Below are 26,368 nucleotides of genomic sequence, written 5' to 3' on the forward strand. Positions count from 1 at the left end.
TCAACTGATCACAGAGACATCTTTTTGGTGGCCATACACTGCAGACCAATTCCCAATCGATTTCAGCATAAAATCTTGCGACAAAGCCGATTCAGCCCTGCATGGCCACTTCCACTAATTAAGCCAACTTCCCAAATGTTTTTTTTATTTCAAATGATTTTTATCGAAAGCGTCCACTTCCCAAGTGTTAACGCCCGTTAATGTCCATGCATTGCAGTCTCAGCTGCGCCAACTCCTGGTCTCCTCCACAGTCTCCCCTGAGCACTGCCGTCACACTGAGTGCCAACACGTGGTGCCGCGTACAGCATGTGGCACCACCCATAGCGTGTGGCGTGTTTTTGACATCACACCGATGCACCTGGTGGCTCTTTGCCGAGACCGCAGAGGAGGACTGGAGTCACGGCAGAGAGGTGAGATTTACAATGCACAGTCACCGAATGGAGACATTTACATTTGGGGGAACAGAATCCGGGGTTCCCTTGCATTCATCGCTCATCACGATATCAAACTTCGTTATTGCCGTGCACCCAATTGGTCACATTGGACAAAAATTTTCCTGCTTGCTAGTTGGATACATTTCAGCTTGAAATCAGTCAAATTGTCAATTGGACTGTAATACCTGAACACCTGATACTTAGTGTAATGCCTGAACACTAGATACTTAGAATGTAAGATATCGGTAAGTCGGGAATAGCCAAAGGTCATACACGTATCAGAAACAGAGGTACCAAAGGATAAGACAGAGACAGAGTCGTTAAACAGGCCGAGATCATAACATAAATCAGATGACTGTAGTACAAGAAGGATGAGACCAGGGATGGTCGTAGTCAGCCAACTTCGCTACGCTGGAACTACGCGTATTTTTACGCAAATACGCTTAGCAATCTACGGCTATGTAATCAGAAACTTCACTACGTTTGCATTTCGTAGGCTATGTGTTAAATTATGCAAGCTTCGTGTAGTGCGAAGCGTAGTTGATGCGACCGCTTATGCCCTTATGCGGAAAAATTTCCGCAATAATCTTCAACCTATTTGCAAATTTAAACTAATATAAGCGTACATTCCACCATCCAATGCGGAATTGTATGCGTATAAAAGGGCAATAATATTTCTGCGCATGCGCAATGATCCATATAGATGCAGTTACCGCACGCGTAGTTGACTTCGCAATACATACGTCAACTACTTGTAGCGGGCAAAGCTTCGCATAGCGGGACTACGACTACGCGGAAATGCATATGTGTAGTTCTTAAACTTCGTCTATGAACGAACGACGCGCAGATTTGCGCTGGCGTAGTTCACGAGCAACCCTGGATGAGACGAAATCAAGGTGAGGGGCTAGCCGGGTCATACACAGAATATAATATATCAGAGAAATAAGGTAGATAACAGATATTACAAAATACAATACTGATCTAACTAGAGTACATATATATCGGCAGTGTCTGCATATATATATAGCTCTGCAAGCTAGCTGACTAGGCACAACAGTAAGGCACGGTCCAGCGCTCAGCGAACTGATAGCTATAACAGACACTGGACAACTGACAAGTCAGGACTTAAATACCGAGGTAAGTACAGAGCCACACCCCCGGAACTTCCAGCCAATCAGCAGTCCTCCTGCAGAATTCAGTGTCAGCTGACTACTACGTCAGCTGACAAGCCTCACACCCGCCTCCTTAGCCTACAAAGGCTACTCTGAATCGTGTGTGTCCGCCTAGAGGCACGGCCGGAACCGCCACGCTGACTCACATGCACAGGGGAGCGTCGGGAATGCGGCCAGATGGAGATGAAGTAAGCGGCTTCCGCCACTGCCTGGAAACGCCAGAGGAGCCGCCGGCATCAGATAAGTTTGTAACATGGACATGCTTGTTTCAGTACCTATTTTCCTTGATCCAATAAAATTATCAAATCGGATGGTCAATCGGGCCGTAATATCAGTAGATGTAGGGCCAGCATTATCGTTTTCATCTTTTGCAGTAACTCACTAACACCTATCCTAGCTCCCTTTTGTATGTATGGTGGGACTGAATGTCAAATTTCAATTAGTGCTGCTAGTTCACAAGTGTCCTTAAAATATAAGTAAAAAAAAATCAAGTTTATTGAACCAATATAAGTCAATTGAAAGTCCATCTCCCCAAAAAAGTACTGATAACCTAAAGAGCTTCTTTTACAACTGGCTTTAGGCTATGGCTTTAGACTACAGTGCCATACTTCCGCACTGTAACTTTTCTTGTGCGCCACTGGGGTTACAGTGCAGAAGTATAGCACAAGAATAGAGGACACAGAGCGGTATAGGGGCAAGTGACTGCTGTGTCCCATTTATCGCCAGCTCCAGGATGAGAAGAGGAGCCTGTTGGCATCCACAGGACTGGAGCGAGGGGGAGAGGAGCGTGGTTGGCAGGATCAGGTGCATTATGGAAGTGTTAGTACAGTGTAGTGTTAGTGCAGTGTAGTGTTAGTACAGTGTAGTGTTAGTGCAGTGTAGTGTTAGTGCAGTGTAGTGCAGAGGCGTAGCTATGGGTGGGCAAGGGGGAACACATGTCCCCGGGCACAGCACTGTAAGGGGGTGCAGAGCATGGCCATCGGCACACCCCGAGTGAGTGAGAGGCAACTCGCTGGTTGCCCGAAGTGCCCCTGCTTCTCTCCCTTCCTCTGCAGAGGAGTGCAGAAGTGTTAGCAGCAGAACAAGTGGGGCACATCTGGCTAACTATAGGGGGTACATCTGGCTATCTAAACGTGGGGAAGGGAGGCACATCTGGCTTTCTAAAGGGGGGCACATCTGGCTATCTATACAAGAGGCAGGGGGGCACATTTGGCTATCTAAACAGCATTTGTACATTTGGGTCCACCCATGACCACACTCACATTCAGATGCGTGGTCATGCCCAATTTGTCCAGAGGGGGACACAGAAACGGTCTTTGTCCCCGGGCGCTGAAAAGCCTAGCTACACCTCTGGTGTAGTCTTAGTACAGTGTAGTGTAAGTGTTAGTGTTAGTGTAGTGTAGTGTAGTATGTAGTGTAGCTTAGCTGGTAGGGCAGCTGGGATTACTGTCGTTTAGCTGTTCAGTGTAGCTTAGATAGAGTAGTTTAGAGATAGTTTGGGGGGGCAAAAGGCCCTTAACCAGCCTGGCGGTATGGACGAGCTCAGCTCGTCCATCACCGCCGGAGGCTGCCGCTCAGGCCCTGCTGGGCCGATTTGCATGAAATAAAGAGCAGCACACGCAGCCGGCACTTTGCCAGCCGCGTGTGCTGCCTGATCGCCGCCGCTCTGCGGCGGTCCGCGGCGAGCAGCGGCGAAAGAGGGTCCCCCCAGCCGCCTGAGCCCAGCGTAGCCGGAACAAAAAGTTCCGGCCAGCGCTAAGGGCTGGATCGGAGGCGGCTGACATCAGGACGTCGGCTGACGTCGATGACGTCACTCCGCTCGTCGCTATGGCGACGATCTAAGCAAAACAAGGAAGGCCGCTCATTGCGGCCTTCCTTGTTTATTCTGGGCGCCAGAGGCGATCGGAAGAACGCCTCCGGAGCGCCCTCTAGTGGGCATTCATGCAGCCAACTTACAGTTGGCTGCATGAAATAGTTTTTTTTTTATTAAAAAAAAACCCTCCCGCAGCCTCCCTGGCGATCTTATCAGAACGCCAGGGTGGTTAAAGGACTTACGAGCTGAAATAAAAAAAAAAAAGTTAATTACCTTAGTGCACTATTAGAGCTCTGTGTAGACGATCTGTGCCTCCCTTGTAGTTTCCAGACCCTCTGTTATCTTAATCCTCTTATCATTACAGGCCCCGACCCAGCCCAGGGTCACCTTATCTCTGTGCACTACAATCGCTGCTTTAAAATCCCTCTGCCTGCTTAGCTCAAGGAGACGTTGCTGCGTAGGATCGCAGCCCATCGTCACTCCGTACACTGAGTCATAAATTATGTGGGCGTCACCACATGACCGCCCACATGACTGATTTCACTTCATGCCAGCCGTCTCCTTGAGCTAAGCAGGCAGAGGGATTTTAAATCGGGGATTGTAGTGCCCAGATATAAGGCGACCCTGGGCCGGGGCCTGTAATGATAAGAGGATTAAGATAACAGAGGGTCTGGAAACTACAAGGGAGGCACAGAACGTCTACGCAGAGCTCTAATAGTGCACTAAGGTAATTAACTTGTGTTTTTTATTTCAGCTCGTAAGTCCTTTAAGACACACCTAGGTTTAGTATTTTTATTTTTTTCCCTGATTTTTGCCCGGGGCATCTTATATTCCAAAAATTATGGTACTATGTACCCAAATTGGTCATCTTTTTTTTTCCCTTCAGGTACATTTTAACTAAAAGTGAAATTAAACTTTAAATATTGTCCTTCCTTTTTTTTTGAAAGATTGTTGTATGGTAAACACAAGAGTGCCACCTAATGGCGACATTAAGTAACTTACAGGCACACCCGACCAGTCTGGTTTTTGAGTTGACAGGTCCCACCATTACAACTCTTGTAGTTGCTGGAGGAAAGGTCACAATCAGATACGCAGCTCAATCCATTAGTGGAATAGTATGGGGTATAGAAGTTTTGATAGCCAATAGGAATGGAGTTTCTGCAGATCTCTGTGGAGATAGGACAACCTTAGGCAGCTTGCTGGAAACAGTGCAGAAGAGAACATGAGGGAACGTGGAATAATAGGTCTTACCTTGAGCACTTAATGGCTGCACTCTTGTGACCGCAATACTATTTGGATCAAAACAAAACTGAGCTGTAAGGATAAAAAAGAAACAAAAGTAGTGAGATAATTAAAAAAAAAATCTCTCAAATGGTTGCAGTTCATTTGTGTCTAGCCATAAGTGAACAAGTTACCTGAACTGTACAAAATATTTTCATTGCTAGATCATTTAAAGAGAACCTGTACTGAGTAAAAATATTTCAAATAAACACATGAGGTAACTTCAAATGAACATTACATAGTTACCTTGCCATCAGTTCCTCTCAGAAGCTCACCATTTTCTTCTGACAATAATCCCTTCCAGTTCTGACAATAATTTGTCAGATCTGAAATATATCAGTTGCTGTCAGTAAAATATCAGTTGCTGTCAGTTATAGCTGAGAGGAAAACTGATGTACCAGGTAATGTCCATGTTTCCCTATGGCTCAAGTGGGCGATGTTACAGTTTAACTGTGTGCTGACCAGAAAGCTGTTATGGATAATGGCCATTTTCAAAATGGAGGACGGAAAATTCCCTTGATCACAGTGAACAAACAGGACCCAAGACAGGAGAAAGACACCGAGGAGTAGACTACATGGAAGGTAAGTAAGACTTGTGTATGCTTATTTTGACTTTTAATTTTCAGTACAGGTTTTCTTTAAGGTTAAGGTCAAGAGTGGATGCAGATGTCCCCTGATGTTGGTGGCCTCCCGTTCAGTGATTAGCCAAGTCAGAAAATCAATGTCCGGCACTGTTGTAGTTCTTACAGTCCTCCTCCCACTTATCTCACCCCCTGGGAAATTTGGGTGCTGCCATCGGTGCCCATATTAAGATACAGAATTACTACCTATAGCCATAATTTTGGGTTGTGGGGAGCACCTTATAAACATAGCAGTGGCAACATTCCCCATAGTAGCTGAACTCTGTAGGAATGACAGGCATGATGGTCCATGCATACTGGACCCTATTACATAAAAGAGCCTATAAGGTATTGCACTATTCCCAGAATAAAGTGGCCCTTATGTCATAAAACCGTAATTGGTTATTTCAAGTTTGCATTCCGATGTAATCTAAGTTTAGGGTTTATTGCAGAGTTTCCATCTGTTTTGAATATGAGGTGTGCATTTGCCTCTAGGGGGCTCTGCACACCTTTGTTGGTTGTCCTTTCAGATGCGGCCTGATCAAGAGCGCTGCCAAATTTTCCCCGTAATTGGTACATCAGAAGATTGTATGTTTTGATGATGGTGTAAAGCCGAAACCTGGTCAGTAGAGGAGAATGGGAAATGTTTTGATGTACCAATGATGGATTTATGACATAATGTGCACTTTATTTAGGAAATAGTGCAATACCTTACAGGCTCTTTAATGCAATAGGGTCCAGTATGCATGGACCCTCATTGTGAGTTTATGGTATAACTTGTTTTATGTGAGACTCTTAATAAATGGTTCCCCTTGTGATAAAAAAATATTCTGTCTCTGTGGTCTTACATACCCTGGTGGTGGCCACAAATCCCTACTGCTAAGCACTGGGTGTGTGCAGACTGCATAGAGGCTAGGTCCCTAAAGGGAAAGTCCGAGCTTAACAAAAAAACAAAAAAATACATTTTAAAAAATCTACTTACCTGGGGCTTCGTCCAGCCCTTAGCAGTGGATCTGTCCCTTGCCGCAGCTCCGATTCCAGCCAGTAACCAGGGGTTCCCTCCATTGCAGAAGCCTCCTAAGGATACTGGTGTGGGATTTTTCGCAAGGTAATTATCCCTGGTTAATTTAGAACAATAAAGGACTTTTTTCGTTGTCGTGTTTTTGATTTCTTTTTTTAACTCTGCTAAAATGGGTAAGGGGTACCGTGTACCCCTATACTCATTTCTCCTGGGGAGGAGGCGGCTTCCGGGGTCCACTTGTTAAAGGGGAACACCGGATGGCACCATGAACCCCCCAGGACGTCGGCGGCCCCCACCTCCTCCTGGGGCACCGGAGGTAGGGAAGAGCCCCTTGACTATGGATTGGACAAGGGCTCTGGGGGAAAGGGGGAGGTTGACTGCCCCTCTCCTCCAGAGCCCCCCCCATACCATAGACCATGCGGGCTGGTATAGCTCAGGGTTCGAAGCCCCACGTGGCTGGGACTCCGCATTCTGGCTATCCCAGCCTGCATGGGAGACAAGGGGTTAAGGAGGCTTGGGAGGGGGGAACCCACGCTGTCTGTTTTCATGAAATGTATACAATATGTATACAGAGCTCGGAATGCAGTAACCTGTACTGCAGCACTGTCATTTTACACAGTTTAAAAACCATTTTTCCTATGAAACTTTGAAATTGATTTGCTCAAAAACTATAAGGTCTTTTCACAATTTTTTTTACCATATTTCTACTCATCTGCTTAATATACATGCCAAATTTGGTGATGATAGCATGTACAGGGGCTTTACAATTAACCGCAAAAGTTGGCACTATTGACTTCAATAGAAATGCACTCGGAACACGAAAATTCGGAACACGAAATTCGGTTTTCGCATTCGGTACACGGAATGTCGACGAAATTGTAATTCAGCTGTTCCGATCAGCCCTAGTGAGCACGATCGCGAGCAGCAGAAGATGCTGACCGGCATCTGCAACGGAGGGAACCATGGGCCACCAGCTGGGAATGGAGCTGTGGCAAGGGACAGATCGGCTGCCAGGGGCTTGGAGCCCCAGGTAAGTAGTTCTGGTTTCCCCAGCTGAGATGTTTCCATTAAAGCCACAGCACTGAGGAATATACACAATTTTGTGGTCCTCAAGTGATTAATCGAGCACCCAAGCCCACCAGTTGCTTCTCTGACAAATCAGTGGCCAATCAGAGAGGCTTATAAGACTAAAGGCCTGACCTGATTGTACATGAATGCACAGACTGGTGTAAGGTGGCATCCCATTCATTAACACTTACAGTTCCCAGCTGTGCAGGCCTGCTTCTTGATCAAAGCTATCTGGTTTTCCACCGAATTCAGTGCTGTGTCATAGCTAGAAGTCCCATTAAGACCTGCTTCAAAAGGTAACTCCAAGTTCACTTCATGATCCACAATGACACTGCCCTCTCTGCCAAAGAAATACATACGTAAGCCTTCCAGGAAGATAGTTTCAGTAATCAGTGGTTCCAGAGATCATATTAACTTAGAATCACAGTCTGGCACAACATGCAACTCAAAACCTGTTTCCAAGCTTCTCCTCTCCTATATAGTTATTCTGTTTTCCCTTTGCCAAAAGTAATGCCAACTATGTAAAAGTCAGTCTACAGTTAGATAGTAGTGGAAACGGCAATCTTGCATAATAATGTAAAATCCTGGACTATAAGAAAGTAGGAAATTCAGCAGGGTTGTATTTATAGTATTTCTGCATGTCCCTCCTCTTCCACATACGGCAGGCACCCTCTCATTCTAGGAGCAAGCCCCCTCCTCCATGTGTAACATCCATGTGAACCACAGGGCTTGATTCACAGGGCTTGATGTGTTAGCTGCTGTTACGCGCGCAACTGGATCAGAGGCACTTAATGTAATCCCTGTGCATCTATGCGTGCTATTGGCAGCATAGCATTCGTAATTGGGAAGCGGGCACTCAACCAGGGCAGGATTTCTGGCAAGGCCACATAGGCCATGGCCTAGGGCACCAGAAATTTAGGGACGGCTCAGTGAGGGGCTGTAAAGCTGTTCTATGCAGCCATCCCTATCTATAAGGACAGTTTTAACCTTTGATCTCTCTGTCCTGTACTTGTGTCATCCCAGCAAGACCTATAAGCTCAATCCTGCAGGTAAACATCAGCCTACCTCTCATGGTGACACAATGGGTCCATCATTAACAAGATGGCAAACATAACATAAAAGTTCTTAAGGAAAACATAACTTATAATCTATACGCGTATTTCTGAAATAGTTATTGTCTGTGACATCCAATGATGTTCAATCATCCAATGTAAGTAGAATTCTCATTGGGGCACACAGAGATAACAACCATACCGACGGTATAGTTGGCCTTGGCCGGTAAAAAGTACAAATTCGGCCCTGCACTCAACGCATGCTATGCTGCTGAATGTCAGCATAGCGAACACCAATTCCCTTTTATGCACAGCTCAAAATACTTTAGTGAATGCTGTGAAAGTAATTTTGCGTAATTTCATTACACCAAATCAAGATTACATATAAAATCATAATTACCATCATACAATCAAGATCAAGAATATGATTGCGAAAATCATGCAAAATTTAAAAAAGCAAAACTATCCATTACGATTAACACTAGTGTAGCGCTAACATGAGAGTCTCACCTGATTGATAAAACTGTTATTCCTTTGAAGCCTTGGACACTGGAGTAATATACGGACATCTACACAGAGAGGAGTGGAAGGAGATCATATAAGATGGCGCACTGTACAAAAACGTTAAGGATGGGAAATGTACATTTTGACCATCTAAAATAATTTTTTAAATATGAATACATTCTGATATTTAAAATAGTGGATAGTTGTGTTAAATGTTCAAAGAAAGTGTTACTTAAAGAGACACTGAAGCGAAAAAAAAATGATGATATTATGATTTGTATTTGTAGCACAGCTAAGAAATAAAACATTAAGATCAGATACATCAGTGTAATTGTTTCCAGTACAGGAAGAGTTAAGAAACTCCAGTTGGTATCTCTATGCAAACAAGCCATTAAGCTCTCCGACTAAGTTAGTTGTGGAAAGGGCTGTTATCTGACTTTTATTATCTCAACTGTTCCTGGACTATTTACTTTTTCTCTGCCAGAGGAGAGGTCATTACTTCACAGACTGCACTGAAAGACTCATTTTGAATGCTGAGTGTTGTGTAATGTGCACATATTATAGAATGATGCAATGTTAGAAAAAACACTATATACCTGAAAATAAAAGTATGAGAATATTTTCTTTGCTGCTAATCTTCTAGTAATTATTCATAGTACACAACCAATTCACTATATCATATATTTTTTTTTTCGCTTCAGTGTCTCTTTAACAGTAAAAAGCTTCTCAGTGCCTATATTGCTGAGGGCAGCCCTTTCAGCACAACTGCTGTAATAATAACAGCGCAGGAGATTTGGGTGCAGCCAGCGCCACTATAGACTGTAATAGGAATTATGACTATAGCGGGGCACAGTGAGTAACTTCGGCGCCGTCAGTAGACGGAGCTAAAGTTACTTTTAAAACACTGTTATTCGGCTTCCAACAATAGCTGAAAGCTGAATAACATCATTCCCTACCATTCACCTGGACCTGGACCTGGAGGGGGAATAGTAATTAACGCTGCCAGGACTTGTGCAGCAGCAGGATAAGCCATATACTGGCTGTATCCAGCGCCCAAGTCTCCCGGCGGTGATTTTATACGTGTGTCTTTCTGCACAGCTGAGTAAACAGCAGAGTTCCATTTGGTTTACTTTGCTGGAAGAGAGGAATGTCTTTCTTTCATTAGGCCTTTACTGCAAATAAAAAAAAAAAATCAAATGGAATAGAACATACAAATATCTTGCAAAGTAATACACGAGTGGTTAAACAAATCGTCCAACATATAATAAGGATTTACAGAATTGACCAATAACCTTACCCAAAATAAGAGAAACAATACATTTTGTACAGGAAGCAACCGACTCGTCCGGTAAGCTATGTAAGTACAAGGAGAGCAACAGGATACAACTCCTACTTCTCAATACTATGAAACATTATCCGTAATTGCGAGGCCAACTTGAGTACCCTATTTGCGTTACCATCAGAAAATGTATTTGTTTTTTGACCATGCTTCCCAGTTTGCTTGATATTTGGGCATGGCATTTTGCATAGTATGATGCATAGAATCCATTAGTCTCACTTCTTCAGCTCTAGTTAAAATCTGCTCAAGAGGAACATTTGTTTGTTTCCAATGTCAAGCTATCGCTCAACGCATTGCACATGCTGACAAATAGTATATATGCCTCCATTTTAAGGGGTGCTGGTATTAGGTGCTAAATAAGGAATGTCTTTCATGTTTAACTCAGCATTTTCCATATTTATTATTTGATCTTAGCTGTTTCTTGAGTTTCAGAACATCAAGCAAATTATATTCCTTAAAATCAAGGTGAAAGGGGAACATGAAATATTAATAAAACAAAAGAAAAAACAGGGCACCGAGAGCCCAATAGTGCAATATAGTTTTAACAGAGAAAATCTGTCTAGATAGTTCGTGCAGAAATATACTCACAAAAAAGGGTCACCAGCAGGCAACCACTTGAAAGGCAGGTGGGGAGAATTGGTACCCGACCCCACTCGGGTATAAAAGTCGCTCTCTGTAGACAGGAGAAAAAAGGGGGCGTACCCCTCCACCAAGGGTGGATAAGTAATATGTATCAAACGCAGATAGAACAGAGGCGCCAAAAAGAGTAAAAACACTATTATTTAAAAACAGTAAAAAGAGGGAAGGTAAGGTGGACTTACCTCCCTCTAGCAGTGGAAAACAAAACTCTGAGGTAGAGTAGAATGCATTTATTAAACAGTGTAACTCCTAAAGATGCAACGCGTTTCGCGGGCCACAGCACCGCTTCCCCAGGCTATACAGGAGTTCAAAAAAGCTGTATCCAATCCAAGTATTGAAGACAGAGGCGCTCATTCAATACTTGGATTGGATACAGCTTTTTTGAACTCCTGTATAGCCTGGGGAAGCGGTGCTGTGGCCCGCGAAACGCGTTGCATCTTTAGGAGTTACACTGTTTAATAAATGCATTCTACTCTACCTCAGAGTTTTGTTTTCCACTGCTAGAGGGAGGTAAGTCCACCTTACCTTCCCTCTTTTTACTGTTTTTAAATAATAGTGTTTTTACTCTTTTTGGCGCCTCTGTTCTATCTGCGTTTGATGAAATATTAACTAAGTAATGTTTCATTGCTGGGCTTCCATGTGCTAGTTTGACTAGTAAGTAACGTTGGTCGAATAGCTCCCTGTTCGATTTACTGGCTTTTCGATCCAATGGGTCCAAATTCTTCAGACCCTCAAGGACCTAGACCCCTGCCTCTATCTGGGCACCAGAGGTAGGAACGAGCCCATTGTCCATGGTGTGGACAAGGGCTCTCAGGGAGAGGGGGGCTTTGCCTCCCCTCTCTTACAGACCCGTCATATCATGGACCATGCGGGCTGGTATAGCTCAGGGTGCGGTGATGGTGACGTATTCTTGCTATAGCACCATGCATAGGTGACATAGGGTTAAATTGGATTGGGAAGAGGGACCCCACATATTTTTGTTTAATGATTCATTAGCCACACCTAGGCTATGCATATACATAGGTTAGGATTTAGTTAGTGTTAGGTCCCCTCCCATGTGAGGATGACTTCTCCGCAGTAGGAGGGACGAGTACTTAACAAGTTGCATGCAAGCTGTTACAGGAAACCAACATCCTCCAGTGGTAGACAGGTTATGTGTATGCTCGGTGTGTATTTTATCCCACAAGTGGGGCTTGGACTCTTTTGCAGGTAGGCACTTGCCTGTTTTTAAGTAGCGCTGTTCATTTCCTTGTCATATTTGCCAAGGAACCCATAATAACAGTATTACGGCTGTACAGCAATCCCCGTCAAAAGCGTTGCCACTTTTGCCCATGGTTGTCTATGTGTCAGTACACAGTAACTGCATACTGACCCACAGGTGACCCTGGCACTATTGCTGTCTCAGGGAATATATGTACAGCTTCACTACCAATGGGTAGATGCATTTATCTGTCAGTTAATCACATTTCAAAAAAACATTTTTTTAAAAAAAAACTACTAGGTCCCCCCCACCCACACACACACCTAGCACATTTTGGTGATTCCAGCATGTATTGGGCCCTTTCTATTAACCAATAAAGTCAACGCAGTGCAATGCAATTTTGCCAAATTTGTGCTGTCAAATAATGTATTCGTTGAGTCGGCAAGGTCTAAATTCGAATAGCCAACTTTGGGTCAAATATAAGGACGACCCAAATTCATACCCTAACATGACCAGCAAGGTCTGGTAAGCAGAAAAATGTCTTGCTTTACTTTTATAGCAAAGAGTCTCTAGCATCACAGAAGTCAAATGTCTTGACTTGGTGCCCATTATTTTTTATGAATTTATCTTGACTTCACAGTAATAAAACAAGAATATGCAGTAGATATCAACCTTCAGACTGTCTGGTGGAGGGGGATAAGGGGATAATACCAACATGTATCTCCATGTTTTCTCTAAAATACTCCAATATTGTAGAACAGTAACCCCAAATCTCACCTCTAGTTGAAAGGACGTGGAAAACTCCATGTATCTGGTAGAGAAAGGGTTCCTAAAGTCCGGCTCAAATATTCTGTTTGTGATTCTCACCTCCACGCGCACTGATGCTACAAAGGTTAAGCCTATAAAATGATAATAATCAGATTAAAATTTCTTAATGATATATTTGTTTTCTACTGGCACTTGACACAAACTGAACTAAGAATTAGCAGGTTGACTATTACCCTGTTTATACTGTACAAGTACTTGTTGTAGCAGCACTGCATGAGTTGGGTGCCGGGTGGTGCCACTAAAATAATAGTAATTTAGTTTACCAATATTTTATTATTCACTACCCGGTATCTATTTTCACTTGAACCCTCCTTCCTTTAAGTGCCTAAATTCCCCTCCCCCCACCTAATGCCTGACCCTAACATTTCTTATACAGTATGTTCTTTAACCTAACCTTTGCCTAACCCCCCTGGAAGTGCCTAGACTGAACCCCCCACCTAATGCCTAACCCTAAACCCCCTGTAAGTGCCTAAATCACACCGCCAACCGAATGCCTAATCCTCCCCCCCTCCCCCCGTAAGTGCCTAATCCAAACCACCCACCTAATGCCCAACCCTAACCCACACCTCTAAGTGCCCAAATAACCACTAGTTATAGCCGATAGTCTCGGATTGACTTAAACCATTAGCTCCTATGTAGTAGCCGGTCAGCTACTACCCATATCGGACATCCAACTCACCACTTGGGGCACCCAATTTCTGCTGATCCCCATGCTCAGGTTAGATCACGTGACAGTCAGCAAACTTTAAAACTTTAATTTTCATTTTTTTTGTTTCTTTACAACTCACCAATAGGAAATCTGTCCACGATGGTCTCACAAAGGACTCCATAAAATTCTGTGGGACAGACGCATTTGAATCCATCATAATAAGCTCCATTTTGGCAATTAGCTGGAAAGAAAATTAAAAAAAAAAAAACATACTTTGAAAGACTGATTTGCAATATGAAGCTGTGTTTCTACAAAAAGAGTTATCAATGATATGGGGTCCTTTAACCACTTGAGGACTGTAGGCTTACACCACCCTAGTGACCAGGCTATTTTTTACAATTTAGGCCACTGCAGCTTTAAGGCCTCGCTGCAGGGCCGTACAATTTAGCACACAAGTGATTCTAACCCCCCCCCCCTTCTCTGCCCACCGACAGAGCTTTCTGTTTGTGGGCTCTGATCCCTGCCGGCATGGTTATTGGGGGTTTTTTTTGTTTGTTTATTTATGGTTTTTTTTTTAATTTTCCCTTTTTAAAATTATTTTTATATCCCTCCCTCCCCCGCCAGCCAATCACATCAATCTCTGTATGACAGCCGATCGCTTCTGTGCCACCCAGGGGGACAGCCACGTCACACAGCTGTCCCCAGTACAGCGCTGCCATAGATCGCAGCAATGTACAGTGTAACTAGACGGTGAAACACTGTGAGACTGAGAGACTGATGACGGAGCGTAGCATTGGCACGCGCAATCTCCTGCAAAACTCCACCCCATTTGGCGTTGAGCGGTCCTGTGGCTGCTGCCCCATCCATGCCAATCGGCGTGGAGTGTTCGGCAAGCAGTTAAGGGAACAAAAAATGACTTGTTATGCCTGCAGGCTGTGCTGGTGAATAAGGAACTTACTATGTAATTCCCGGATGTTGCTATGGGGATGTGTGCTTCAGGCACTGGTTGGCACTGCTGACTTTCTAACAAGGATTTGTCAAAGAAAATGTTTATCAATATGCTTGCAACCTCAAATGTCACATTATTGTTTTATTAACAACAAGTGGTGTGCCTTCCTACTAAGCTGTATTAACCCCATACACCAGCATGCAGGTTAGGTAGGCAAGAGGAAAGCCAGTAAGCATGAGTCTCCACCTCCTGGCCAATACCAGCTGACAATGTTCAATAGCTTTCAACACTGTGGGGTGGGGCAGTACGATGTATGTATGGGGGTTGGGGAAACCTCCACCATTTACAAAGCACTCTCCGTCTATGGTGCCTATGAGTCAGTGTATGTTGTACAGTGAGAGACACTTATTATTATTATTTTTTTATTATTATTATTTAGTATTTATATAGTGCCGACATCTTACGCAACGCTGTACAGTATATATATATTGTCTTGTCACTAACTGTCCCTCAAAGGAGCTCACAATCTAATCCCTACTATTATGATATGTCTATGTATAATTTATGTAGTGTATGCATTGTAGCCTAGGGCCATTTTTTTAGGGGTGAGACAATTAACTTATCTGTATGTTTTTGGGATGTAGGAGGAAACCAGAGTACCCAGAGGAAACCCACGCAGACACGGGGAGAACATACAAACTCCTTGCAGATGGTGCCCTGGCTGGGATATATTGCTATCTGGTGACCTCTTAAAAACATTTAGCTGGAACTCAAGCAAGTGGCACTCTCAAGTAATCAGCAGTTATCATGTGACCATGGGGGTGTGGCTCTCTCACTCTATTCCAGCTGTGTAGAGCTGCACACAGAGGAAACACATACCAGAGCCCAGTGTGCTGTCCTCTTCTTACTGCTGCCTGCTGTGCTGTAGTATTCTGTTTAGGCTCCCAATGTGTGTCAACTGTCTGACATGCTTTCTGTCCCAAGATCTGCAACTGGAGGCGTACGGAGGATTCAGCAGCACAGACAGCAGAAGAGAAATGAATGATGGCCTTAAAGTGGATCCGAGATGAACTTTTACTCATTGCATAATTGTGTTCCTTTCCTATTGTTTATAGGGCATTCCTCAAGCCAAATATTTTTTGTTGTTTCTTAATACTCTAATTCCCTATAAACTAAACAAGCCACGCCCACAAGTTTTCAGAGAGCCAAGGCACTTTCAGACAGTATCAAAGGTTCATGGGAGCTCAGTCTGGGCAGGAGGAGGGGGAGGTATTACTAGCCAGAGATTTCAGAGGCAGAGGGGAAGAGGGAGGAGGAGGGGGGATTGAGCCTGCCTCTGTGTAATGTTTACAAACATGGCTGCTGTCATTGTATCACAGGGAGAAATAATCATATTCTATTAAAGCTGTTTTCAGCTAGATTTGCTGTGTGAACTATCTAAACCAGGCTTCTCAAACTCGCGGCCCGCGGGCCATTTGCGGCCCTCGATACAATATTTTGTGGCCCTCGCCGGCAAAAGCTTCCTTATAGTTCGCTTCAGTGCTCCCAAGTAATCCGCTGCATCCCCGCCGCTAAACGAGTGCTGCAGAGCCCCCAAATCGCCTGGGGGGCAATCCGCCGGCATTTCCTGGAAGGGGCAGAGCTTTCAGCTTCAGCTCTGCCCCTCCTGACGTCAATCGCCGCACAGATCGCCGCCTCTCCCCGCCCCTCTCTATGAAGGAAGAGTGAGAGGGGCGGGCAGAGGTGGCGATGCGCCTCGATTGTGAAATTCCATATGCGGCCCAGCCTCATCCTGACTTTGCCTTCTGCGGCCCCCAGGTAAATTGAGTTTGAGACCCCTGATCTAAACTTTAGATAAGATATATAGACAAGTTACTTGTTATAGTTAGTTTTTCATCTCGGATCCGCTTTAAAGGATGAAAATACTTTTTAAAAAAAAAAGGTACGTGAAAATATTTTTCAAGATATTAGTGGCCCCAATTGTGTAAATAGTATTTGGACAATTCCCTATTTAAGGCATTGACACCATTGTAAGCCTCACCTTATTCATTTAATTACCCTTACCTCCAAATGAGCAGGTGATGAACTCATTGTTCCTCAAAATTGGGTCATGGGTGAATACAGAAGTAAAGGTAGGAGAGGTTTTGCTGTCCTTTACAAAAAAGTGCTCAATGTTAAAAGACCATGGGATTTGTAATTATTCCACTTCTTTGTTGGCAAATAAAAGACAATATATAGGGATGAGTTGATAAAGTTCAGTATACTTACGTAACGGGCCGTTGGGTTGTCCGGTAATAACTGTAGTAGATGTTGTTAGAGATGTGGTCGATGTTGTGGATTTACTGACAGTGGTTAATGGGAGTGTGGTGGATGGAAATGTACTGGAAAGTTTAGGAGAGACAAGATCTGTGCTTGTTGGGACAGTAGTTGAAGAAGTGGTAGATGACGGAGCTATGCTCACTGCCTTTGTGGATGGGATAACAGTATTTCCTGTAGTTGTAACTGTTGTAACTTTACTTGTAGTGGTGGCAGGTGCTAATGTTGATGGTTCTGAAGTTTTCATAGCTGCAAGGGTGACTTCTGCAGTTGTAATAGGGATAGCATCTGTCTTTGCTTGTGTTTTAGTGTCTAAACTGGTAAGTGATGCTGTTGAACTTTTTCCTAAATCTTGTGTTGTAGTAACAGCAGATGTAGTTTTAGAATCTACTGGTGCAAATGTATCTGGATACACAGCTGTTGAAATTTTGTCGATTGCATGTGTCGTAAGAAGGACTGGATCCGTTTTTAATGGTGAATTTGTTTTCAAACTGGTCTGTGATGTGGTTGAAATTTTTGCTAAATATTGAGTAGTTGTAACAGCAGATGTTGATTTAGATTCTCCCGGTGCAATTGTATCGGGATACCCAGCTGTTGATTGGTCAGAAGTTCTGTCAGTTACTTGTGTTGTAAGAAGGACTGCATCTGTCTTTAACTGGGCATTAGTTTCCAAACTGGTCTTTGACGTGGTTGAACTTTTTCCAAAATCTTGTGTTGTAGTAATGGTTGGAGTTGTTGTGGCCTGCCCCAATCCACCTGGTGCTGATGTGCTTATTATGGTGATCTTCTGAGTGGATTCTGTTGATGTTGTAGGCATCTTTGAAGTATGTTTAACTGTATACGGTGACATAGACACTTCTTGAGTAGTAAATATTTCAGTTACTCTTTGTGGTGTTGTTTGTTCATCTCCAGAGCCTGCTGTAGTTGTTACCAGGCCTGTCACTGTTACTATGCTTTCTGATGCTGTAACTACATCTGTAACTATGACTGTTGTCTCTGGGTCTCCAGAACCTTCTCCAGAGCCCCCTGATGTTGTGAATATTACAGTTCCTGTTGGTAAAGTTGTTTCTATTCCACCAGAGCCTTCCAGTGTTGTGGAAAAGCTAGCTGTACTCAGCAGTGTAGTCTCTATAGTCCCAGATCCCTCAACAGTTATCGTTGTTTCCGTCACGGTTTGTGCTGTTGTCACAAATTCTCCCGAACCCTCCCCAGAGCCTTCTTGAGTTGTCAGTATTTCAGTCACTTTTTGTGTTGTTGTTTGTGTATCTCCAAATCCTTCTGTAATTGTGATCAGTTCTGTTACTGGTACTGAGCTTTTTGATGTGGTAAGTATCTCTGTAACTACTAATGTTGTTGTCTCCACATCTCCAGAACCTTCACCAGAACCTTCAGTTGTTGGAAAAAATCCAGTTACTCTGTACGGTGTTGTTGCCATGTCCCCAGAGCCTGCTTCAGAGTCAGCTGGTGTTGTAAATATATCTGACCAAGTTGGCGATGTTGTTTCTATTTCACCAGAACCTTCGGATGTTGGACACATTTCAGTTACTTTTTGTGGTGGTGTTGTTGCCAGGTCTCCAGAACCAGAACCTTCTTCAGAGTCAGCTGGTGTTGTAAACATCTCTGTCCCTGTTGGTGATGTTGTTTCTATTTCACCAGAACCTTCAGATGTTGGAATAAATCCAGTTACCCTGTGTGGAGTTGTTGCTATGTCCCCAGAACCTTCTACAGAGTCAGCTGGTGTTGTGAATATCTCTGACCCTGTTGATGATGTTGTTTCTATTTCACCAGAACCTTCAGATGTTGGAAAAAATCCAGTTACCATGTGTGGTGTTGTTGCTATGTCCCCAGAACCTTCTTCAGAGTCAGCTGGTGTTGTGAATATCTCTGAACCTGTTGCTGATGTTGTTTCTATTTCACCAGAACCTTCAGATGTTGGAAAAAATCCAGTTACTTTTTGTGGTGGTGGTGTTGTTGCCAAGTCTCCAGAACCAGAACCTTCTTCAGAGTCAGCTGGTGTAGTACACATCTCTGTCCCTGTTGGTGATGCTGTTTCTATTTCACCAGAACCTTCAGATGTTGGAAAAAATCCAGTTACTTTTTGTGGTGGTGGTGTTGTTGCCAAGTCTCCAGAACCAGAACCTTCTTCAGAGTCAGCTGGTGTAGTAAACATATCTGTCCCTGTTGGTGATGTTGTTTCTATTTCACCAGAACCTTCAGATGTTGGAAAAAATCCAGTTACCCTGTGTGGAGTTGTTGCTATGTCCCCAGAACCTTCTTCAGAGTCAGCTGGTGTTGTGAATATCTCTGAACCCGTTGCTGATGTTGTTTCTATTTCACCAGAACCTTCAGATGTTGGAAAAAATCCAGTTACTTTTTGTGGTGGTGGTGTTGTTGCCAAGTCTCCAGAACCAGAACCTTCTTCAGAGTCAGCTGGTGTAGTACACATCTCTGTCCCTGTTGGTGATGTTGTTTCTATTTCACCAGAACCTTCAGATGTTGGAAAAAATCCAGTTACCCTGTGTGGAGTTGTTGCTATGTCCCCAGAACCTTCTTCAGAGTCAGCTGGTGTAAATATCTCTGACCCTGTTGGAGATTTTGTTTCTATTTCACCAGAACCTTCAGATGTTGGAAAAAATCCAGTTACCCTGATAAACGGTGTTGTTGTCATATCTCCAGAACCAGATCCTTCTACAGAGTCAGTTGGTGTTGTCAATATCTCTGACCCTGTTGGTGATGGTGTTTCTCTTTCACCAGAGCCTTCAGATGTAGTAAAAAATCCAGTTACCCTGTGTGGTGGTGGTGTCTTTGCTATGTCCCCAGAACCTTCTTCGGAGTTAGCTATTGTTGCTGCTTTTGTTGCTAATGTTTCAAGCTCTGTTTCAGTTGTTGTGTCAACATCATCTGGTGCTTCAGTTAGTGGGTATATTACAGTAGCTGATTCATGAGACTCATCAGACTCATGAGAACCACCAGGCTTGTGAGACCCATGAGAGTTGTGAGACCCATGAGAGTTGTGAGACCCATGAGGGGGGTGAGACCCATGAGGGTGGTGAGACCAATGAGGGTGGTGAGACCAATGAGGGTTGTGAGACCCATGAGGGTTGTGAGACCCATGAGAGTTTTGAGACCCATGAGAATTGTGAGACCCGTGAGAGTTGTGATACCCATGAGAGTTTTGATATCCATGAGAGTTTTGAAACCCATGAGAGTTTTGAGACCCGTGAGAGTTGTGAGACCCGTGAGAGTTGTGAGACCCATGAGAGTTTTGATATCCATGAAAGTTTTGAGACCCATGATAGTTTTGAGACCCATGATAGTTTTGAGACCCATGCGAGTTTTGAGACCGAAGAGAATTGTGAGTTCCATGAGAGTTGTGAGACCCATGAGAGTTGTGAGATTGGTGACCCTTGTGAAATTGTTGGTACTTATTAGACTTCATATCTAAACTTGACATGTTCACCTTTCTTTCATGGTAATCAAAATGTTCATGGACTAATTCATCTTCTGTTGGTGTTTTGGAACTAGTTAGATGTGGTTGTTTACTAGTATATATAATAGAATATGTTCTCCTACTTGGAAATACTTTTTTTGTGGTACCAGTATATTCTTTTGCAGTTGCTAAAAAATAAGTTCCTTCTATCGCATTCTCTTCTTCCGTAGTATTTGTCACTACTTTCTCTTTCTGGCCCTGCTCATGTTTAGTAGTTTCTTCCTTTTTCTCTATGATTTCGGTAAGATCTTTGAGCTCTCCGCCTCGACTTGATGAAAACTTCTGCTCCAATTCTGCCACTGAAAATGAAATAGAAAGAATAGTATTATGATAATTTTGTAGAGCAAAAATTTGAGTTTTGTTAAAGGGGCACTATGGCGAAAAATTGTAAAATTTAAAATATGTGCAAACATAGAAAAATAAGAAGTACGTTTTTCCCAGAGTAAAATGAGCCATACATTACTTTTCTCCTATGTTGCTGTCACTTGCAGTAGGTAGTAGAAATCTGACAGAAGCAACAGGTTTTGGACCAGTCCATCTCTTCATAGGGGATTCTCAGCAAGGCTTTTATTCTTTATAAAGATATTCCCTAAAAAGCATTTAAACAATAAGGCTGGCCAGCTTCCCTGTTTGCTACACAGTTTTTTTTTGGCAGTTGGACAAAGCAACTGCCATTCACTAAGTGCTTTTGAAAATAAATAAATCCCTGAGAATCCCCCATGAAGAGATGGACTAGTCCAAAACCTGTCACTTCTGTTATATTTCTACTACTTACTGTAAGTAACAGCAACATAGGAGAAAAGTAATTTATGGCTCATTTTACTCTGGAAAAAACATACTTCTTATTTGTTTATGTTTGCACATATTTTAAATTTTACAATGTTTCACCATAGTGCCCCTTTAAATTTAAATGGTCTATAAAGAGGCAAACAAAAATGCAAAATGTATGTCGATGTAACTTCCTATTTATAGGGACCCTAAGCAGATGAGCAAAATGGAAATCTAAACTTACCTGGGGCCACCTCCAGCCCCCCGTAGCCCCCAATTCCCTTGGTGCCCTCTGGGTTCCCTCCGTGGTCCCACTGGTGGCTCCTTTAGGTGCGAAACTGCACATGCATGGTCCTCTGTGTGCTTGATCATGCATGGTCCTTTGTGTGCTTGATCATGTGCCAATCGCCATGAGAGTTCTGCGCAAGCAGAATCTCAAACAATTGAACCACGCCTGCGCAGGATGCTTACGATGACAGGAGCTTGATCAAGCTGCAGTTGTGCATGACTTTGGCCGAAGTTGCACCTAACGGAGCTGCCAGTGGGACCACAAAGAGGATGCCATGGCTTTCCTTTTTGTCCAGGAAAACAAATGGCATAATAAAGTCACACACATATAGATATATACTGTATATACATAGATGTACAGTATGTGCAGAAATAATTTTGGGATGACCAACGAACCCAGCTGGTCTCTACCCCATCTAAAATATACTACCTCACCAGCGATGGAGAGAAGACACAGGACACTGCTTCGCTGCAACAATCTGCACAGCCCAGGGGGAGCACATACCTGGGGGAGACCTGGGGGGCCCAGCAGGTGGGGCCGACTCCACAGATTTCCAATAGATTTCTTGCTGAAATCTATTGAAAATATGTGTGGCAGGAAACAGATCATATTGATCAGAGAGGGATCTATTTGATAGTCTAATCTGCTGGACATGTGCCAAAGTATGGCCACCTTTACTGCAAGAAAATGCCTTTTCATGCCACAGTACAAGGGGCATAAAATACTCATAACAAGTTCTACCACATTACTTGAAGTTTGATTTTTTTTTTTCACCTATTTTTATTTCTTTTTCACTTGCTAGATGCTGAAAAATTATTTTATAGATAAGATGGGAAGACACCTATGAGAAAATGTAAGCAAAAGCTTAACTACTTTAGCCTTTTGGACATATCTGCTACATCCAAAATGCTGCTGCCGCGCTGATGCGCGCTCCCACGGCCAATCGCACGCGCGCCCACGCACTCCTATGTCGCTGTCCGTTAGCCAAGAGATCAATGAGTGGGAACACAGTTCCCAATCATTGATCTAATTCCCCGTTAGAAAGACCAACGGCTTCTATCAGAAGCCGTGATCTTTCTTAAGAAAAAAAAGTTTCACATCCTCCCTTCACTTTCTGCAAGCGACAGTAGGGATGGTCGGAATGCCAATTTCCGATTCCGCGGTAAATCCGCATTCCGTCATGTACCAATTTCCGATTCCACTTTCCGCTACCAATTACCGCATTCCAACGCGGAATTTCCGCCGGAAATCGCGGAAATTCCGCCTGATTTTAACATCGATTTTCTCAAAAACTATAAAGTCTTTTTGAAAACCTTTTTTGCATCTTGTTTAGAAGATTCTGTTTAATAAACCCTGAAAATTTGGTGTTTCTAGGACTTATGGGGGCTTTGCTATTAACCGCTAAAGTTGGCAGTTTACTGTAATGTAAATGCAGAAAATAGGCAGATGCAGATTTCAGGGTTTATTAAACTGAATCTTGTGAACAAGATGCAAAAAAAAGTTTTCAAAAAGACCTTATAGTTTTTGAGAAAATCAATGTTAAAGTCGGGTGAAATTTCCGCGATTTCCGGCTGAAATTTCTGCAATTTCCGGCGGAAATCCACCTACCTCACTTGCATTACCGATTTCCGCATTCCGATGCAGAAATGCAATTTCCGATCGGAATTTCGGAAATTGCATTTCCGCGGAATCCGAATGAGCATCCCTAAGCGAGAGTGCTCGCTTACAAGAAGAAGAAAAAAAATTGACTAAGGCCATCTTGTGGCCAAATGGTAAAACTACAACTACATACTTTTTTTTTAATAAACCCACAATTACATAGTGCAGACATGCAAACACATTCATTGCATCAAACCTATCAATGGATTAGAAGCACACATCCTGACATCCTCTCCTGGGACAGACAGTGCATCTTACCAATCGTCTGCACTATGCATGTTACAGGGCCAGAGTTAGGACACCTATGTTTACCTGGGTACTTCTGCGCAGTATAGGTGACTAAGCATAAGAATGCATTCTTCTGTGAACTAAAACCCCGGCTTTTAACTTAGCTGTAGGGATAATAGTTGTGCCTGGATGAGTGAATCTGTGAATGCATTTGTTTGAACATTTGCATGCGAGAGTGCGATGGGTTAATAGATTTTTGCTGTTTTCTAGCCACACCCCCTTCAGCACCTCCCTTTCCTTTAAAGAGAACCCGAGGTGGGTTTGAAGAATATTATCTGCATACAGAGGCTGGATCTGCCTATACAGCCCAGCCTCTGTTGCTATCCCAAACCCCCCTAAGGTCCCCCTGCCCTCTGCAATCCCTCATAAATCACAGCCATGCTGCTGACAAACAGCTTGTCAGAGCTGGCTGTGTTTATCTCTATAGTGTCAGTCTGATGCTCTCCCCGCCTCCTGCAGAACTCCAGTCCCCACCTGCATCCCTTCCCTCCCTGCTGATTGGAGGGAAGGGGCGGGGGCAGGGACCGGAGCTATGCAGAAGGCGGGGGAGCAGCTGAGACTGACACTACAAATGTAAACACAGCCTCACAGCTTGGCTGTGATTTATGAGGGATTGCAGAGTGCAGGGGGACCTTAGTGGGGTTTGGGATAGCAACAGAGGCTGGGCTGTATAGGCAGATCCAGCCTCTGTATGCAGATAACATTCTTTAAACACACCTCGGGTTCTCTTTAATAACTTATTTAATGTCCTAGCTAGAGGCGATGTGCCTGGATATATGTATTTTTTTCTTGTTACTGACCCCTGTGGTTTGGGTCTAATTCAGTGCACTCCCTCTTTCCCCTGTATGTGTTTGTCAGCATGCACACTGCTTTTGCTGGTGTATGTGCATGGTGCACATGGACACATAACGTTAGCTCCCTTGTGTGATTGGTAAGATGCACTGTCTGTCCCAGGAGAGGACATCAGGATGTGTGCTCCTAATCCATTGATAGGTTTGATGCAATGCATGTGTTTGCATGTCTGCACTATGCATGTTACAGGGCCAGAGTTAGGACACCTATGTTTACCTGGGTACTTCTGCGCAGTATAGGTGACTAAGCATAAGAATGCATTCTTCTGTGAACTAAAACCCCGGCTTTTAACTTAGCTGTAGGGATAACAGTTGTGCCTGGATGAGTGAATCTGTGAATGCATTTGTTTGAACATTTGCATGCGAGAGTGCGATGGGTTAATCGATTTTTTTGTTTTTTTAGTGTTAAAAGTAGGTGGGGGAGGTTAGTGTTGGGAGTATGTGGAGGGAGGTTAGTGTTAGGAGTAGGTGCGGGGTGGTTAGTGTTGGGAGTATGTGGAGGGAAGTTAGTGTTAGGAGTAGGTGGGGGTGGTTAGTGTTGGGAGTATGTGGAGGGAGATTAGTGTTAAAAGTAGGTGGGGGTGGTTAGTGTTGGGAGTATGTGGAGGGAGATTAGTGTTAAAAGTAGGTGGGGGTGGTTAGTGTTGGGAGTATGTGGAGGGAAATTAGTGTTAAAAGTAGGTGGGGTGGTTAGTGTTGGGAGTATGTGGAGGGAGATTAGTGTTAAAAGTAGGTGGGGTAGGTTAGTGTTGGGAGTATGTGGAGGGAGGTTAGTGTTAAAAGTAGGTGGGGGTGGTTAGTGTTGGGAGTATGTGGAGGGAGATTAGTGTTAAAAGTAGGTGGAGGAGGATAGTGTTGGGAGTATGTGGAGGGAGGTTAGTGTTAAAAGTAGGTGGGGGAGCTTAGTGTTGGGAGTATGTGGAGGGAAGTTAGTGTTAAAAGTAGGTGGGGGGTGGTTAGTGTTGGGAGTATGTGGAGGGAGATTAGTGTTAAAAGTAGGTGGGGGAGGTTAGTGTTGGGAGTATGTGGAGGGAGGTTAGTGTGAGGAGTAGGTGGGGGGTGGTTAGTGTTGGGAGTATGTTGAGGGAGGTTAGTGTTAAAAGTAGGTGGGGGGTGGTTAGTGTTGGGAGTATGTGGAGGGAGATTAGTGTTAAAAGTAGGTGGGGGGTGGTTAGTGTTGGGAGTATGTGGAGGGAGGTTAGTGTGAGTAGTAGGTGGGGGGTGGTTAGTGTTGGGAGTATGTGGAGGGAGGTTAGTGTGAGGAGTAGGTGGGGGTGGTTAGTGTTGGGAGTATGTGGAGGGAGGTTAGTGTGAGGAGGAGTAGGTGGGGGGTGGTTAGTGTTGGGAGTATGTGGAGGGAGGTTAGTGTTAGGAGTAGGTGGGGGGTGGTTAGTGTTGGGAGTATGTGGAGGGAGGTTAGTGTGAGGAGTAGGTGGGGGGTGGTTAGTGTTGGGAGTATGTGGAGGGAGGTTAGTGTTAGGAGTAGGTGGGGGTGGTTAGTGTTGGGAGTATGTGGAGGGAAATTAGTGTTAAAAGTAGGTGGGGGGTGGTTAGTGTTGGGAGTATGTGGAGGGAAATTAGTGTTAAAAGTAGGTGGGGGGTGGTTAGTGTTGGGAGTATGTGGAGGGAGATTAGTGTTAAAAGTAGGTGGGGGAGGTTAGTGTTGGGAGTATGTGGAGGGAGGTTAGTGTTAAAAGTAGGTGGGGGGTGGTTAGTGTTGGGAGTATGTGGAGGGAGATTAGTGTTAAAAGTAGGTGGGGGAGGTTAGTGTTGGGAGTATGTGGAGGGAGGTTAGTGTGAGGAGTAGGTGGGGGGTGGTTAGTGTTGGGAGTATGTGGAGGGAGGTTAGTGTTAAAAGTAGGTGGGGGGTGGTTAGTGTTGGGAGTATGTGGAGGGAGATTAGTGTTAAAAGTAGGTGGGGGGTGGTTAGTGTTGGGAGTATGTGGAGGGAGGTTAGTGTGAGTAGTAGGTGGGGGGTGGTTAGTGTTGGGAGTATGTGGAGGGAGGTTAGTGTGAGGAGTAGGTGGGGGGTGGTTAGTGTTGGGAGTATGTGGAGGGAGGTTAGTGTGAGGAGTAGGTGGGGGGTGGTTAGTGTTGGGAGTATGTGGAGGGAGGTTAGTGTTAGGAGTAGGTGGGG

The sequence above is a fragment of the Hyperolius riggenbachi genome, chromosome 3, assembly GCF_040937935.1.
Source record: "Hyperolius riggenbachi isolate aHypRig1 chromosome 3, aHypRig1.pri, whole genome shotgun sequence".
Taxonomy (NCBI): Eukaryota; Metazoa; Chordata; class Amphibia; order Anura; family Hyperoliidae; genus Hyperolius; species Hyperolius riggenbachi.